Source organism: Puma concolor, chromosome C2 (genome assembly GCF_028749965.1).
Source record: "Puma concolor isolate L17-30 chromosome C2, mPumCon1.1.hap2, whole genome shotgun sequence".
Classification (NCBI taxonomy): Eukaryota; Metazoa; Chordata; class Mammalia; order Carnivora; family Felidae; genus Puma; species Puma concolor.
In genome coordinates, this window is record NC_141675.1 from 77,397,916 (window position 1) to 77,414,658 (window position 16,743).

The following is a 16,743-nucleotide window of genomic DNA, read 5'->3' on the forward strand; positions in this document are numbered from 1 at the left end:
ATTACTAACATTTCAATAATAATACCATGCTAGCTTTGTCATATTCCTAGAACAAAGATTAAATATTTAAGAGAAATTCCTAGCAATAAAGAAGTCTAAATAAAATTTTGTTAAATCATTGGCAATGCATTCACAATCTTTCTGTTAACCTTTGGTTACTGCTTGGATCAGTTACTTATTCTTATCCAGCCAATTAAAACAAGATAGAACTCACAGGAGTGGATACTTAATCCCTCAGTTCTGGGTAAATATAAGAAATATGCCAGGCGAGAGGGGACTGTGTTTGAAATGAACTCGGCAGTGCCAGACCAGAACATTCAGATAGATGATCATCAGAACCATGTGATATCTGCTAGGTTACATTGCTCCTGCCTCTCCTGGACTGGGATTTTCCTAGTCCTTTTCACTTAAGAGTGAAGGTCTTGAAAGTGAACCTGCTTTTACCTAATTAACACCTTGAGGCAGATTTGGGAAATGGAGGAAGGTAGTGAGGATTTTGAGACTCCACTTCTAGTCCTAGCCCTGCCATTAATTGTGTGACTCTTAGTCAGTTGCTTCTTTGGATCCAGTTTTCCTTACTTGTAACATCAAGAGGTCAACTAAATTAAAGTTCTTTTCACTTCTAACATTCTGTGAGGTTTTTGTTGTAAGGATAAATTCTCACCTCAACTGGTCTCCAGTTTTTTCCTAGGTTAACTTTCTTTCTTCCACAATTTATTATCTCCATATTTTTGAGGGAAGAACCTGGGTTTTATTCACCTTTCTCCCAGTATCTAGCATAATAACCAAGCAGGTAGGTGATTTCAAATAGGGTTGAAGTATGTTCCTATACAAAATTCCACCTTTGGAGGAGCTCACAGTTCAGAGGAAGGTACCAAGTATCATTAATCACTTGATTACATGCTGAGGATACAACAGATAACAGGAAAACCGGTTCCAGCTTTCCTAACTACTTACATGTTCCAACAGGAAACAAGAGAGTGCTTCTAATGGTTAAGCCTCATTGAGCCAGAGTTTTACATGTATAATCTCAAGAAATACACCCCCCTCCATGTTCCAGGTACGAGGATCATCTCTGTTTCACAACGAAACGGGCACAGAAAGGTTAAGTGACTTGCCAAGGTAACACTCTTACAAGTGAGAGGCAGCATTCGGAACTTGGCAGCACAGCTGCCCACACTCCCAAGCACTCCACGGCGCAGAGAAATCGGAAAAATCACAACAATCTGTGTTCAAGACACAGAGGGAGCATAAGAAACTTCAGAAGCCTGCAGAAGCTGGCAAAGAAGTCTGAAAAACAAAAAATGAACTTCTCCGAGCTGGATTATACAACCGTTTAGAAAAGCTGGCCGCAAGAGAACCCGATAAATAGGATCAGGAGCGCTTTGGGATCCGGGGGAAACCGAGGAAGAAATCGGAAGTGACATCTAGCGGGGTTGGGCGCTGAGCAGGACTACCTGGCCTAGCGGAATTTCGGCCGGAAGTGATGCACAGGAAGTTACGCCCTGGAGGCGGTCCCTGGTGGTGGAGGGCGTCGCGATGGGAGGGGCGGAGCGTCTGTGGTCATCCTGGAACCTTGGATCCGGGGCAGGTAACCTGCGGGCCAAACTTGGACGGGGTCAGGGGTGGAAGTTGAGGTTGGCGGCCTAGCTTGCTGCAGGCCCCAGTTTGGGCAGGGAGAGGTGGCTTGCGTTAGGCTGGAGGAAAAGCTCCTTGCCGTGGGACTGCCCGGGGAGACAGGGGTGCGAGGAACTTTGGGAACCGGGTTGTGAGGACCCAGGTCGTCGAGGAAATACAGGTTGAGACTTCAGGAATTGGTCATCGCCGGGGGTTCATGAGCTCCTGAGCCTTGGCGCTCTGGGGTTAGAGGTGGAGCCTGGGCATTGAGATGAGCAGATCTAGAGTTCATTTCTTACCCACTCCGACCCCCGCCTTCGTTCTGTTAATAGGGGACAGGTACTTCACCTCTTAATCCAGGACAATGCCTTGCCACTATCGGGCATTCTTTAGATGTTGTTGGATGAATGAATAATTTAATATGAACGCACGAACCAGATTCTCACTGAGAAGGGAGAACTTCTCCCGAACTTCAGGATCTCTATCTGAGTGTGGAAGTGACTCCAATTTAGTTTGCTAGCCTGTGAGTTACGAGGATGCTGAAGGAGTATTCAGAACACGATTGTTGTTTTGTGGGGTTATTGCAATTTAGAAATATTTGTCTTAATATTTTCGATGGTGGGCGTGGAGGATAAGGCGACTAATTTAGCTTCTTTCAGATCCTTTTACTTTCCTGGGAAGAACTTCCAGGTAATGATGGGGGAGGTGGGGGAGGTGGCCATCAAACGGTAAGCTGCAGGTGTAGCACGGAGCTTTTAATTGGTGATATAAGTGCTTTCTTTTCAGCAATGTAACTTACTTTCCATTTTTTCCATGTTTTCTTTCTTATATTGGGGTACTTCTTACATTTGAGAGGTAAATAAAAATTATTTCATAACAAAGATGAAAATATTAATTTATAAAAGTCCAGTCAGAGATTTCACCTGGTGTGTTCACATAACATCAACTCCTTACACACAGTTGTAGGAGGCATCCAAAAGAATGACTCCCAGGAGATTAAATTGTCTTCTCTATAAAATATTTGTTTAGGTGTCTTAAATGTGATGAAGAATGGGCACAGACCTAAAGAACAGGTGCTGTAACCAGATTGGTTTCGATTGTCAAATGAGAAAAAGTGTGGAGGACGGACACATCAGGCAGTGTAATGGGATCTGGGCATGAATCATTATCTGGATGCAGTGATTCTGTTTATGGGCTTTGTGCTGTCTAATGTAGCTCCTAAGAGGTTCTAGAATCTTTTTAGACTGGATATAATGGAATAGGAAAACCTGAATGTATGCCTTTGTTTGTTTTTACAGAGAAGAAACTAGTAAGCATTTTTAGATTTAAAAATCCAAGGGGCACCTGGCTGCCTCGGTCAGTGGAGCATGTGACTTGATCTCAGGGTTGTGGGTTTGAGCCCTGTGTTAGATGTAGAGATTACTTAAAAATAAAATCATAAAAAAGAAATTCAAGATATTTTTAAAAATAGGTTGAAAAAACCTAGAAAGTAGACATGTAAATACATTTTTATAGTCATTTAAATTTAAAAAGTTTGGGGGCGCCTGGGTGGCGCAGTCGGTTAAGCATCCGACTTCAGCCAGGTCACGATCTCCCGGTCTGTGAGTTCGAGCCCCGCATCAGGCTCTGGGCTGATGGCTCAGAGCCTGGAGCCTGTTTCCGATTCTGTGTCTCCCTCTCTCTCTGCCCCTCCCCCGTTCATGCTCTGTCTCTCTCTGTCCCAAAAATAAATAAACGTTGAAAAAATAAATAAATAAAAAGTTTGCCTGCCTTTAAAACTTGTTTTCCCAATTTCTGGAAAGGGTTGGTATCCAAATCATTACCGTCTTTACATGTTCTCACTATGCTGCCACCTTTAGAATACATATAAATTTGGTACAAAGCAGTGTTTTGAGATCCTCTAGATTTTGTTAATAGTAATGTCTTACTTGAAAATATAGTTTTGCCACCTCACTCTGCTGTCCAAGGTCATATTCACTGATTTTGCATATCTAAATGTCTATATTCATAATAATAACTATCATAACTATTATTCTTAGTAAGTTAGTGTCCAAGTGGTAACTTAAGTATGTGCATTGACGTTCTTGAGGTTTCAGTTTTGCAGAATACTGATATCAATGGACTCTAACATGGACTTCATTTAAAGAAATCCACCGACCATTATTGGACAAAAACATGAATCAATTTGTATTGTGGCATTCAAATCCTAGCACTTTGGGAAAGGTAAGTTGTTGACTATGTTTTATGTTAGGTGAGAAATAGAACAGCCTTGGATTAGTCTAGGTAATTGTAGGATTGTGTTTGGAAAATGTAGAATGAGTCTCTTCAAATTATGTTTTAATCTAGACCTTCCAGAGAGAAGTTTGTTCTGTATATATGAGGCAATGATTACCATTCCCTATAAAATTGATCAGAAATTAAAGAGATTGGCAAGTTATATTATTCCTGGAAGATTACTGCTCTACCGTCTTTTTTTGGGGGGAGATCCCTCAGCACATTAGGGCCTGATAGAATATATCAACCTGGGGATACCCTGTAGCAATAGGGCCTCAGATAGTCATTTAAATCATCTCACATCCAAGTTTGGCTCTGTAATAATATATGTACCAAATCTTTTGGCCAATTTTACTTTATATGTTAGGTTAAAGTGAGAAAAGTAAAAAAAAAAAAAAAAAAAAAAAAAAAAAAAAAGTTCTTTTTTTTCACCCTTTATCCTGCTTTATTTATGCTTTTTTTTTTTCCTTTAAAAAAAATCTCTTACATGATTCATTCTACAGGCCTTTTATCTTTCTGTTCCAGGGGTAAGCTTTCTGGTTTTTTTTTCCTATTTCACCTTTCCTAGCTTAGGAGTTTAACTTTCAAATCCTTAACTTCTAACTTTGTGATCATGTTCAGCACCTTTTAATCACTAAGCATTAAACTTATAGTTTTTCCTGGTCTCCTTTGTAGACACACTGACTGCTTTTTTAGAATTTGCTCAATTCCAAAACCAGCCAGTACTTCTAGGAGTTCATCTTTCATATATATTTGTGCTTGCATACAAAAATTTGTATATAAAGGTATCATTACCATATTATTTAAAATTAAAAAAACAAAGTAAGAATAACCTAAACATCCCTCAGTAGAGGTCTGGTTAAATAAATGCCTTCATGCAACGTAGTACTTTGTAGCTCTTAGAATGAAGCAAATTCATAGGCAGAGATATGGCAAAACCTCTAAGATATATTGTTAACTGAGAAAAAAATGATATAGAACTCTTTGTATAGTATGTTTTCACTTTGTGTTTTTAAAAGCATACATTTATATATATACATGCAAAATTTCTTTAAATCTATGTGAGAAACTATTGACAGGTACTCCTGGTTAATGGGACTATAGGTTTACAGTAAGAAGATGACATATTTTTTTCTGTGTACTCTTTTTGGTGGATTGAATTTTCAATTATGAACATGTTTTTATAATACTAAAGAACAAACAAATGACAAGGCTTCAGCCTAATTTAAGAATTATGGGAGCCAACAAATATTCCTATGACTTTTGTCCTTATAATTATTTGCATCATTCAGAGGGAGTAGGGTTGCCTAAGTGAGGTAACATTTTGTCAGAGCTGCATGGAAGGTTTGATGATATTATTATAGGCTTTTAATCTTGAATTTATACTCACATAGAATTTATAGCATGTTGCTGACCTCACTAGGTAATATGGATGTTACCTTTTTTTGCAAGCTAGGTTTGCATTATATGGGCATGGTTCTTCTGAGCCTCTCAGTATTACTGAATGTGATGGACTTTGTTTTATTTGAATTGCAATTGAAGGACTCTACTCTTTAAACAAATCTTAGTTATTCTTTTACTTTGTCTTGATGTTTAGAGCTGGTTTAAAACATTTCAAAGAATGGCTTATTCTCTCTGTTAGCACAATCAGTAAACCACAAAGAATAGTTTGAAGTGACTGATTATTTGTCATGGGACTCAGCAAAAATTTCTCGTGACATTTACTTCTCTAGCCATCTTTGTCTTTCCACAGTTTCATTGTGGGAAATTTGGAATAGTAATAGGTGAATACAAGAAATTTAAAGATATAATAATCTTCATTTCATTAGTAAAGGGATTTTATTTGAAACTTGCTTAAGAATAGGCTTTGTAAGATACATAACTCTAGGATACCACCGATTGTGTATTTCATGAAATCAAAATGAAGGCCACTTATCAGGGGGACTGAGTCATGATTAATGCAATAGAACAGATTATGGTATGTTAGGTGTTTTATACATACTTTGGCAGAGTATTTTGCATATAATCCTTTAAGTTAAATGATGCTTTGCTTCTTGAGGTCAATGAGATTAATCACTACAAGCCACAAAGTGGAAATCATTGGGCAGGATGCCTAGAGTTGGACTCCTTTTCTTGCAATGAATTGAATCCAAGGGTAGACTGTGTTTTCCAGAGTCAAGATGGATATGGTAAAGGTAACACATAGAAAGAAAGGAGCAGGTGAACAGGAAAGTTACATGTAGATAACATAGAATTGGGGAAGATACATGTATATGTGTTTGTCTATGCATATAGATATGGATTTATAAAATGCATATATATTTTATTTTACACATAATGTATATAAAATGTATATAAATGTATAATGTATACAATAATAATGTATATAGTGTATATACAATTTTCTGTAAAACCAGAAGTTCTAGATAGAAAGATATCCAGTTAGCACAGGAGAAAAAAAAAACGTCAGAATTTTAAGACCTCAGAGCTGGGCCTGTCGTGGGCTAATTCATGATTATGAGAGCAACTTAAAGAATTTGGGATGTTTTAAGATCATTCACAAGTTCAAATGATGGCAAGGTAGATAGAAGCCTGAGAGAAAATTAAAATCTAGCTACATGTAAGATTATGGATGAAGGTATGTCTTAAGATTCTGTTCTGTGGTATTGTTTTGGGGGAGAGAAAAGAAAGGAGCACTCAAAAATACATGGCTGTTCAATTTGAATTTGAGCTCGGACCATAAGTCTTTACTACCTTTCCAATTGTGTATGACCAAGATGGATGAACTAGATCCACTAACTAACAAGACATTATTCTACAGAACCTGATTTCATTGTTATTTATACCTTGAAGAACACAAGAATTGTTTTTAATTAGTTTTGTGATTATGTAAAAGGATAACTGTGGTGATCTAGATGGAGGGGACTGGACCATTTTGTTCAGAAAATAGAAGACTTTGGAAGAGTTGGAGAAACTGTAGGCTAGGAAGCATACTTGTCTGTTGTGTGAGGCCAAATAAAGGTAGGAAACTAGTCAGCAGGGGAGTAGATTGTGTCTAGAGGCAGTGAACTTGAGGTCATTAGGGCTGCTTAAGCAGAGATTGAACATTGAACATCAGGACTGTTGTATAGGGGATTCTCATTGTATGGGAGATTGTACTAGATTATTATAAAGGTTCCTTTCAAATCCTAAAACTTTCTTTTTACACTGCAATGAAGTATTTATCACAGTATGAGTATACATTCTATCATCCCTGTCTTTAAAGTGTTTTTAAATGTTTATTTATTTTTGAGAGAGAGAGAGAGCGCGCGCGCAAGCAGGGCAAGGGCAGAGAGAGAGAGGGAGACACAGAATCTGAAACAGGCTCCAGGCTGCAAGCTGTCAGCACAGAGCCCAATGCAGGGCTTGAACTCAGGAATGGCGAGATCATGACCTGAGCCAAAGTCGGACGCTTAACCAACTGAGCCACCCAGGTGCCCGTATCATCCCTGTCATTAAATACTGATAGCTAACTTATCCACCCATCACTTATCCACTAATCTCAATTTACGTAAACCAGGAAGTAAATTTAAAAATTACCTGACTTGCCAAATTTTAAGACGCAAAACCCATAGGCTTTTTCTTAGGTCCTTAGTCAGTTTATTGACTTTTTTTTAAAAGGGCTTAATTAACTGGTATCTTACCCCACAGTACGCTAGAAGCAGCAAATTGTGAGTGGGCCAAGTGCTATTGTAAGTTCAATATATATCCATGCTAATAATGGTGATGACATGTGTAACAGCCTTTTTTTTTTATTATACAAGTGACCCATGTCCACTTGACAAAAACTAGAATATAGAAATATATTTTGGGGTGATATAAATATAGACATATATATATATATATATATATATATATATATATATATATATATTTATGTATCACCAAAAGAGAAATAGTCACCTATAATCCCCTACCATTATTAATATTTTAGTGGTATGTTATTTTTAAAGTCCTTTGACATTCCTGCAGGTTGTCACTTTGGAGTAGTGACTGCTGAAACTGATTCTACATTACTCCTGTTTGGAAACTGAAATTAGTCACTATCCTTTCTTTTTTTAAATTTTTTTTTTCAACGTTTATTTATTTTTGGGACAGAGAGAGACAGAGCATGAACGGGGGAGGGGCAAGAGAGAGAGGGAGACACAGAATCGGAAACAGGCTCCAGGCTCTGAGCCATCAGCCCAGAGCCCGACGCGGGGCTCGAACTCACGGACCGCGAGATCGTGACCTGGCTGAAGTCGGACGCTTAACCGACTGCGCCACCCAGGCGCCCCTAGTCACTATCCTTTCTAATCAGAACATGCAGTGAAAGATTGTGACATGGCAGAATGCTGATTTGAAGAAAGCCTTAGTCTTGGTCGATTTTGTTGCACTGAAACCAATTTATATTAGTGGGTATAGGTTGATAGTCTTGAGACAGAGGGCCTGAGTTTGAATCCTAATTCCACTATTTACCAGCCAGGTAAACTACCAGATTTTCTTAATTTTTGTGTGCCTCAGTTTCTTCCTTTGTAAATTGAGGATAACAAAATTATCAAATTCATAAGATTGTTGCGAGGGTTAAATAAAGTAATCTACATAAAATTCTTAGAGTAGTGCCCAGCACAAAGTATAGAATCACTATATATTAGTTGCTATTATTATTGTTAATTTTTAAAAGCTTAAAAGTTTTCTTGGAAAAAAGGCAGGTTTATAGGAGCACATAAAATAAAAAGAAACAATGAGCACTAAGGTAGTCAGTGAGATTTACTATATGTTTTTCATTAAAACCTGCAAACTGGTCTGAATTTTTCCACTGTATGGTGTTGTCTTTTCTCCCTTGTTAAATATTTTCAAACCATAATATTCCTAGTTCAGTTTCTTTCTGTACCCCACAAAAGCAACCTTATTTTATGCTGTCTCTTCCAACAAATATTTTGGCCATGCTTTCAAAGATCAAAAGCTGTTTTAGACTATCGAATACCGTGGCTAGTGATCAGAGAGATTCAGGAAATTATCATTAAGTCAGTTTATCTGACTACAGCCCCGGTTGGTTCTATAAGAAGTTTGATTTCTGCAATTTGAAGTGAAGAATATTAATTAGATAAGCCAGTGAGCATATTTAGCCATTCTGTATACTATATCTCTTAAAATCTTTGTTTCCTTTTCTTTTTCTTTATTTCACTTGGGTTTTCTCTTTCTGTTCTTTCAGCACAGTATCTGGTAGTCTGACTAATTATTGGCCAAAGAGTTGAAGCTTTTCAGAACCCTTAAAAAAATTGATTAGGCTTGCTAGTAGAATTTGTGTGTGTGTGTGTGTGTGTGTGTGTGTGTGTGTGTGTGTGTGTGTTTTAAGCATCAAGTACACATTTTTGAAGACTGTGGGGCCCTCCATCATTATGCATTCAAGATTTGAGTTTGAATAACTTCATCAAGACTTAGATCCTCTTCAAAAGCCTCAAGTTTCATCTGCATTAAAGCTCTCCATTGAATCCTCTTACAAAAGTAAAAGCTTACAGGGACTAAAATCCACCAAAGCATTCCATTTTATATCCTTTCCTCTGATTTCTCTTCAATTTCCTTTCAATTGCCTTGGGTCTTTCATATTGCTTATGTTCCTTCAGATTGGAGCCAAGGAACAGTGCCTTCCAAAAGAATATATGTCCAGTGGCCATAGTTTTCATCAGTAGAGAAGCATAAACTGGGCATGATAAGTTTAGAATCAGGTCTTTTGTTGTAGCCTATAAAAACCTGAATCAACAAAAAGCGGTGAGAGTGAAGTGGTAAAAATATTTGAGGTCAGATTATATTGTCAGTGGCTTAGAGAGAAGAGCCTTTGACCTAAAAGTTAATGATGCTTATTCTCTGCCTCTTACTAGATATTTTGTAACTGGGAAAGTCACATACCCTCTCAACCTTAATTTCATCTGTAAAGTAAATCTGATAATATCTTCCCTGCCTACCTTCCAGGGTTGTTGTGAGGGTCAAATGAAATAATGTATATAAAAAGGACTTTTATATAAATGTGCAGTATAGACATAGAGTCCTGTTACAAGTCATTCCCTCAGGTCTTGGGCCTGGGAAGGTAGATGATTTAAGCACATTGAAAGTGGACACCACATCCAGGCTACATACATGGGAACAAGGCTATGTTAATTTTTGTTTTCACTGAGTACTCAGAGTACTCTTGCAGGCTAATTCTAAGAAGGAGGAAAACTGTAAATTTCCCTAAAATTGTAAGTTAGCATTTATATTGCTCTAGAGCAGTTATGTGTTGTAATACATTCGTAGCTCACAACATTTGCCTACTAAGTTGTGACCAGCATTTTTTTTAAGTGAAGGAACGTAGAGCAAAAAATTTCACCCTGCATCCCACACAGTAAGAGTACAGTAATATGTATGTGTGAATGTGTGTGTGTTTGTATTTGTGTACTTCGTCATAAATAAAATGCATTTTTTTCCTATGAGTTGCAGTTGCTAATCCAGGTGTCTTATTTTCGCATTAATGCTTTTCTACCCATTTGGATTCTTAGGACATCGTTTCTTTTTTACTTCATACTACTGCTACTTGTGACAAAGGAATTGACAATTAATATCAATCTGATTTTTAGCCTAATTAATGAGATTTTTTTCATTTCAGAGCACAAAGAAAGCCTCTAGGCCTTCTGGGTATTTTATTTAATATTCTAATACCATCAACTCTGACACATCAACTCTTAAATGTTAAAAAACATTTAAGGTTGGTTCAACCTCATACTAGTAGAAAGATTGTATCAAATGTATTTTCTTTTGAAAATCTTTTGCTTTTATCAAAACAAAAAACTCCCATTTAGGTTAAAATTGTTTGAGGACTCCAGGGAGACAGGCTATAGAGAATATAGTTAGCACGACTAGGAGTTTGATGGTCTCTAAAAGAGAAAATGTCAAGTTGTCTTTCTTTGAGTGACTAAATTTACCTTTAATGACTTAAGTAAGTCACCAGTATTATTCAACTTTTCCTAAAAACAGATAATCCACTTTTTTGGTGACAGCATTGGTAGGAATAAGGTGACTTTTAAAGAACTAATTCTTTAGTGCTATAGTGTACTGAAAATTTATATTTGGTGCCTTGGGATTATTTACTTAAGCTTTGATGGAATGCTGTAGAAAACATTGATGTTCCCTGCTTTGTAAGCATGTATAATGTAAATGTGCTTAAATCATGTACATAATTTGTATTATATAAATCTATATAATACTAGCAACATGAATATTTATCAGAAGATTTAAGATGTAGAATCCAGCTGCTTCATTTTGCTGAACAGTCATAGCCAAGTTTCATACATCGGTGGAAACAGAACAAATTGCATAACTTGTGCAATTTGTGTATAACAATTGGCAGCAATGGCATATAGGCTTATTAGCATATATGATCAGCTTTTTCTTATTCCTCCTCTGCAGAAGGAATCACATCGGTATCTATATTCTCTCTGTGAAGGAGATAGGATCTATCTACACAAAAAGTCAAGAAAAGTAGGCAACCTCAGCCATTCTTGACTTTCTTCCTCAACTCTCAGGAATTTAATCCATCATCATATTCTGTCTTTTCTCCCTCCTAAGTATCTTTCAAACTCTCCACGTCTTTCTAGTCCCACATCCACTACACTAATTTACACCTCCATTATCTTTGCCCTCACTTCTTTAATAGCTGATTAGCCTGCTGTACACACTCCTTACTCCTCTAATCTCATTGCTTTTAGAGTCATCTTAAAAAAAATTTTTTTTAACGTTTATTCATTTTTGAGAGAGAGGGACAGAGCACAAGCAGGGGAGGGGCAGAGAGAGAGGGAGTCACAGAATCCGAAGCAGGCTCCAGGCTCTGAGCTGTCAGCACAGAGTCGGACACGGGGCTCTCACGAACTGAGAGATCATGACCTGAGCCGAAGTCGGAGGCTCAACTGACTGAGCCACCCAGGTGCCCCTAGAGTCATCTTCTAAAAATACAACTCTAATTTCTTTTGAGTCATCTTCAAAAAACACAACTCTAGGGGTGCCTGGGTGGCTCAGTCAGTTAAGCATCTGACTTTGACTCACATCATAATCTCAAGATTTGTGGGTTCAAGCCCTGTGTTGGGCTCTGTGCCGAGGAAAATCCTAGTAAATAGTATGGATTCAGTAAATATTTGCAGACTAATGCTTCCCACAACTACCACTCTTTTCATTTAGATATTTCAGATACTGTATTTTCTTCTAATTTATGTAATTTCTTCTCTTCAGAACCTTCCAGTTGCTTCTCATCTCATTCCATTTATAAGCCAGAGTCTTTATGATGGTCTCCAGGGCCTTACCTGAGCTGCCTTTGCTCTCCCCTTATCTCTCGATCATCTGATGGTCTCCTGGCTGACCCTCAGAAACACAAATCTCTGTTCTGCCTTGGGAACTTGGTACTTGATATTCCCTGTGCCTGAGATGCTCTTGCCTTAGATATCTATGTGGGTTTTATCTCTCATCTTCAGTTCCTTCACGTCATGGTTTGTCCCCTCAATAAGTCCCTCTCTGACCGTCTTATTTAAAATTGTAACCTCATCACCACCCCATGACATTTCTCTTCCCCTTCCCTGCTTTATTTTTCTCCATGGTACTTACCTCTGACTGACACACTATTCAGCATTGTTTCTCCCCAGCACCCAGAACAAGAGGCAGGTTGTAAATTTGGCTTATTAAAGAATTTAACTTGATCAGAAATGATCATTGGACTGGAATAATGAACTTTGTTCTGTGGCACAGGTCACAGACATTGGGGTCATACATAGAAACCCAGAAAACCTACTTGATTTAACAATAGGAAGTCATGAAATTACTCTTCTTTTAAAAATGTATTATTTATTTATTTTGAGAGAGAGAGAGAACACACACATGAGTCCAGGAGGGGCAGAGAGAGGGAGAGAGAATCCCAAGTAGGCTCCATGCTGTCAGTGAAGAGCCAGACTCGGGGCTTGACTATGAGATCTTGGCCTGAGCCAAAATCAGGAGCCAAATGCTTACCTGACTGAGCCACCCAGGCGCTCCCATGAAATTACTCTCCTAGAAAGAACTTGCTATCTGTATTAGGAAATTCTCCATTGGTATAAAACATGAACAGTCTATCTATAATAAAACCTCTGCTACATCTGAGGGATGACAGTCATGGCCACCATGCTTATATTGTGTACAGGACATTTCCAAGGTTGATTCAAACTTAGTAATGGAATAATTTTGAAAGTCCACTGTCAAAGAAACCTACCAGGACATTAATTATTCTAGTTTCTCTGACTCTAATCACGAGATAGTATGAGATTCCAGTGGTTATGGCCTCCTTCCTCTTGAGGTAGAGAATTGGCAACTTAGAAATTGATTTTTCATGGGCGCCTGGGTGGCTCAGTCGGTTAAAAGTCCGACTTTCAGCTCAGGTCATGATCTCGCAGTTTGTGGGTTGGAGCCCTGTGTAGGGCTCTGCCCTGACAATGCAGAGCCTGCTTGGAATTCTGTCTCCTCCTCTCCCTGCCCCTCCCCCACTCACACTCATTCTCTCTCAAAATAAATAAAAAAAAAAAAGAAAGAGTTTTCATTCTGCAGTATATACATGTATCAAATGATTGCCCTACACTTTAACCGATGCAAGGTTATATATGTTAATTATATCAATAAAACTGGAAAAAAAGAAATAGACTTTTATATAATTAACAATTGAATCGAGGTGAAGGATTGGGAGTAAAGCAGATGAATTAGACTTCAAGAAATCTTTCCCCGATATAGTAACCAAAATGAAAGTTACCTGGTGTGTATGTGCGTGCATGTGTGTGTGTATTTGGGTGTGTGTGAAGTTAAATGGGACATCATAGAGTACATGCCTTTGTGTTCATGCGATGTATACTTTCCCAATTCTGTTTTGTCTTTTTGCCATTTAAAACTGAGTCTGAGGGGCGCCTGGGTGGCGCAGTTGGTTAAGCGTCCGACTTCAGCCAGGTCACGATCTCGCAGTCCGTGAGTTCGAGCCCCGCGTCAGGCTCTGGGCTGACGGCTCAGAGCCTGGAGCCTGTTTCCGATTCTGTGTCTCCCTCTCTCTCTGCCCCTCCCCCGTTCATGCTGTGTCTCTCTCTGTCCCAAAAATAAATAAACGTTGAAAAAAAAATTAAAAAAAAATAAATAAAACTGAGTCTGAGAATTGTGGAGATCACTGTAGGTCAGAGATAAACAGGAGATGTGTGTGAGTGTAGACTGCAAGCCTTTCAGTTAACTGCAGTACCTTGTTAAACAAGGTTGGTATTTTGAAGCAAAAGATGAGAATATTTAGCTAGGTGGGGTTCCACTGGCAAAATGTGCTCTTCTTTGATTTTTTCTTCTTTTTTACCTTTCTCCTTTCTATCTTTGACCTGGACATAAACGGTACTTTTTGAAATAAAATCTTCTGTTCTGCCCTGCTTTTCAGGATTGAAAGAGGAGAACTGAACCAACATTAGACTTAGAGAAATAATGAAAATGTGTATTTTTGAAAACTCATTTATGCTCCATGTTTCTCAAAAAAAAAAAAAAAAAAAAGAATATGAGGAGACATGTTGGTATATAGTTGATAGTTGCTCATAGTACTCTCTGATTTTTTTATTTCTGCAGTATCAGTTGTAGTATCTCCTCTTCCACTGTGGATTTTTGTTTGAATTTTCTCTTTTTTTAGTTTTCTTCATGAAGCTAAGACTTGTCAATTTTGTTGATCTTTTTAAAAATCAGCCTTTCATTTTGTTGATTTTTAAATTTTTTCCAAATTTTGTTTATTACTGCACCAATTTTTATTATTTCCTTCCTTCTGCTAATTGGGTTTAGTTTGTTCTTTTTCTAGTTCTTCAAGTTAGGTTATTGATTTGAGATCTTTTTTCTTCTTTATTTTTTTAACTTTTAATCTTTCTTTCTTCCTTCCTTTCTTCCTTTCTTTCTTTTTTCTTCTTAAATGTAGGCATTTACTGCTATAAGCTCCATTCTTTTTTTTTTTTTTTAATTTTTTTTTTCAACGTTTTTATTTATTTATGGGACAGACAGAGACAGAGCATGAACGGGGGAGGAGCAGAGAGAGAGGGAGACACAGAATCGGAAACAGGCTCCAGGCCCCGAGCCGTCAGCCCAGAGCCTGACGCGGGGCTCGAACTCACGGGCGAGATCGTGACCTGGCTGAAGTCGGACGCTTAACCGACTGCGCCACCCAGGCGCCCCAGCTCCATTCTTAATACTGCTTTTGTTGCCCCCTATAAATTTTGGTATGTTGTGTTTCTGTTTTCATTTGTCTCAAAGTGTTTTCTAATTTCTTATGTGAGTTTTTTTCTTTGACCATGGTTAAGAGTGTGTTGTTTAATTTCCACATATTTGGGGATTTTCCCATTCGTTTTCTTCTGCTCTAGAATTTCTGTTTCTGTCTTTGTTGGTGTTCTCATTTTGTTCATGCATCATTTTCCTAATTTCTTTGATTTGACCATGCTCTCTTTTAGCACAGTGAGCATCTTTTTTTTTAAAAAAAATTTTTTTTTTCAACGTTTTATTTTGGGGACAGAGAGAGACAGAGCATGAACGGGGGAGGGGCAGAGAGAGAGGGAGACACAGAATCGGAAACAGGCTCCAGGCTCCGAGCCATCAGCCCAGAGCCCGACGCGGGGCTCGAACTCACGGACCGCGAGATCGTGACCTGGCTGAAGTCGGACGCTTAACCGACTGCGCCACCCAGGCACCCCCGTAGCACAGTGAGCATCTTTAAGATGATTGTTTTGCATTTTTTGTCAGGTAATTCACGCACTTCCATCCCTTCAGGATCAGTTTCTGAAGATTTATTTTGTTCCCTTGACTTTGGGCCATGTTTCTGTTTCTTCAGGGAATTTTGCTGGGATTTGTGCATTTGAAAAAACAGCTACCTCTCTCAGTTCTATGGACTAGCTTCATACACGGGGAGACTTTCATCAGTCAGCCAACTAAAGATTCTGGAGACTTCTCAAACTTGGCATGGGTATGCATCTTCTCTGGGCTTGTTTGCGTGTCTTCCCAGTTAGAAAGGTTCTCCAGTTGCTTTTTCAGGAGTTGGTAATCTTTTGCTCGCTCTGATGTTCGTCTGTGGTATTGTAGGCTTTCTGGTGCAAGAGCTCAACTCTGTGTTCTCCCATTTCCAGTGACCCCAAGGCATCCATCCAAGTATGCCTCAGCATTCCAAGTCAGATGAGACAAACCAGTCTCTCAGGCAGTCTTTCGAATATTTGGAATGTTCTGTTCTTCTCATTCCAATGGAGTTGCTGTGGATTGGGTGTTTACTTCTGATCACACAGAAGTGTACCACCTTGGGGGAAGGGCTACAACAGGTGAAATGAAATGGCTTTCTTACCCATTCAATGTGGCTGTTCTTGGGTTTGAGTTTTTCCGGGGTACTACAACTTCTTAACTGGTTTTTGGAGGCCACATACAGGCCTTTTAGACCATATATTGTTAAGTTAGTGTCTCATTGGGGGAGCTAGATCTGGGGCTTCCTATTTATCCATCTTACTGACCCTGTCAGCACAGAGCCCGATCCAGGGCTTGAACTCACACAAGATCATGACCTGAGCCAAAGTCAGATGCTTAACCGACTGAGTCACCCAGGTGCCCCACCAATAATTTTCTTGTGTGAAGCAAAAATCTTAAGCCACTGGGGAAGGGACAGGAAACTTTGTTTTTCAGGGTCCAGGCAAAGATTCATTGCTTCTGAGGGTAAGGTAGAAGCAAAAGCTTTCTGCGCTGGGAGGTACAGGAAACTCTCCACCATTAGCTGCTGCTACTACTTGTGGTTAGTATGGGGTCTGGCGTGCT

General features: G+C 38.7%; 1 protein-coding gene across 8 annotated transcripts in view; it reads left to right on the forward strand.

Moving 5' to 3' along the window:
* Positions 1-1,502: 1,502 nt before the first annotated feature.
* The window catches only part of MAP3K13 (mitogen-activated protein kinase kinase kinase 13), a 170,682-nt gene continuing 155,441 nt past the window's right edge, over positions 1,503-16,743 (forward strand). For 2 of the 8 annotated variants that reach the window (XM_086674908.1, XM_086674914.1), the window contains exons 1-2: positions 1,511-1,591; positions 3,714-3,840. The gene's annotated coding sequence lies outside the window, so the exon portion shown is untranslated. The other 6 variants (XM_086674913.1, XM_086674910.1, XM_086674911.1 and 3 more) reach the window with 6 other exon arrangements.